The following is a 2,344-nucleotide window of genomic DNA, read 5'->3' on the forward strand; positions in this document are numbered from 1 at the left end:
CTACACTCAGGGCTGGTGTTTTCATCTCCTTGAAGAAGGAGGAGGACAGTAATGGCGACAAGAGAGAATCTAAGGTCTTTGTCAGTAATTGGTAATACTGTGGCCTTCAGCTTCTCCGGTGGTTTCAGATAATTACTGGGCTCGTCAAATGAAATCAATCTAAGCGAATTTACAGACAGCCAGCCTCAATGCAGAATTATTCAGGCTATTTGTCATTACTTCCTCCCTGATAGGGACAGTGTTTCATTCCGGAAGAATGTGGTATGTGTTTTCACATTCTCTTTCTCAGGCTGCCCCCAAAGGTGGGAGCTGGGGGACCTCTCAGAAGCACAGACAGAGACTCAGCCCTGTGTGCAGAAATTCCATTAGTCAGTCTGAGACGTGAGTCATGCTCGGGGTTTGGAAAAAGTTGCAGAATCAAGGCAGACTGAGGTTTGGGTCCTGCCCCAAATGAGGTGGCGGGGCTCACAGAAGCCAGGCCAGTAACAGCACCTTGGGGGTGACACCTCCAGGCTCCCCTGCATTCTAGGGAGTGGATGTCGGGGTGTCCAGCTAAGAGTAGGACTTAGCCATAGGCCAACTCCCCCAGGAATCTGGATTTCTCCTCGTACCTGTCCCAAACCACAAATGCAGAACATTTACTCTTGCTTTGACAGTTCCCTAAGGGGCCTCAGACTCATTCTAGGGGTGTCCTGAGATCCCCAGAATGAAATTATCCCTCAGACAAGCACACAAACACTGTGTAGTGAGTCACAATCTGAAACAATCAGTGAGACCAGGAGAGGGGAGGTGGGTGGGCTTCATTATCAAAGGGAGCCCCTGAGCGCTGCAAACGGGGAACGCACTCGGCTGATAACCAAAAGGCTGGCTGTTCAAGTCCACCCACAGGCACCTTGGAAGAAAGGCCTGGCGACCTACTTCTAAAACATCAGCCCCTGAAAGCCCGGCGGAGCACAGTCCTGCTCCGACAACACGGGGTCAATAAAAACTACTGGTTTGGTTGTTAGTCAGCGAATGGCCCAGCTGTACAGGAAGGTAGCCCTCAAGGGGTGAAAGGCCACTTCTTTGTTTTATAAACAGAGAAACTGAGGCCCAGGTAGAGAAAAGAACCTCCCCCCACCCCAGGGTCACATAGTATTAAACGAAGAAATCACATGGCTGGCATCTACACATTTCCACGCTTAGGGTCTACTCCTCAAGGGCCCTCTGAGGACATGCATGCCTGTTCCCAATTTTATGGCCAAATTTACAAGAAGTCCCATGGAACCGACCTATCACTCCCTCCAGCCCTTTCACCCCAAGACCCCCCTCCCCCTCATTGTAAGAGGCTTTGCAGCTTGCTTTCTTATACCCCTGAAGTGCACCCTCTGGTGAGATTTTTCTAGAAGGGTGTGCTGCCTTCCTATTGCCGTCACACGAACTTGAATCCCATCTACAGAGTATTTTCCCAGCAGTGCCTACGCTGGTGCTGTAGCTCGGCTGAGCAGACCCATACAGACAGGTAGATTGTTGCCCTTGCGGCGACCTCAGGTACCACAGAACAAAACATCGCTTGGTCCTGCATCATCCTGGTGATCGCTGGCACGTTCGAGCCCATCGTTGTGGCTGTTGTGCCAATCCACCTTCCTGAGGATCTCCTTCACCCTCTGTGGCCCTCTACTTCACCCGGCAGGATATCCTCCTGCAGTGATTGATCCCTCCGGATGACACGCCCAGAGCAAGCCAGACAGTATTCTATCGTGATCCCAGGATTTTCAATGGCTGATTTTCAGAAGTCAATGGCCAGGCCTTTCCTCCTAGTCTTTCTTTTTGTCTTAGTCTAGAAGCTCTGTTGAACCCTGTCCAACATGGGTGAGCTTCCTGGTATTTGGAGTACCGGTGGCATAGCTTCCAGCATCACAGCAACACAGGAGCCCCCACAATATGACATACTGACAGATGGGCATGGGTTAAGCCAGTGGGGCGGAGAATCTTGCATGGATCTGAGAGCCCTGGAGGCTGCACAAGGTAAGACCATTGGGACCTAGCCCTCTGCTACCCCTTCTGGAAGCTCTGAGCTCCCACCTGCCCACCTTGCCCTCTGGCCTTATCTTGGGGGTGATCCTTCTTCCTCCAGCTGGCTGACCAGCATCCCAGGGGCTTCCTGGGAGAACAAAAGGAGAGAATGATGACGTGGACGTGACTCCATGTGAAAATGATGTCCACCCACAGCAGCCTCTCCCGGCCCTGGGAGCAGGGCCAGATGTGGAGTGACCCGTTCTTTCCAGAACCCAGGGTTTCACAGCCTGCTGTGGCAGCCTGGATAGCCCGGGGATCCAGGAGGCGTTTTCCAAACAAGAGGACC

Source organism: Elephas maximus, chromosome 9, assembly GCF_024166365.1.
Source record: "Elephas maximus indicus isolate mEleMax1 chromosome 9, mEleMax1 primary haplotype, whole genome shotgun sequence".
NCBI classification, from domain to species: domain Eukaryota; kingdom Metazoa; phylum Chordata; class Mammalia; order Proboscidea; family Elephantidae; genus Elephas; species Elephas maximus.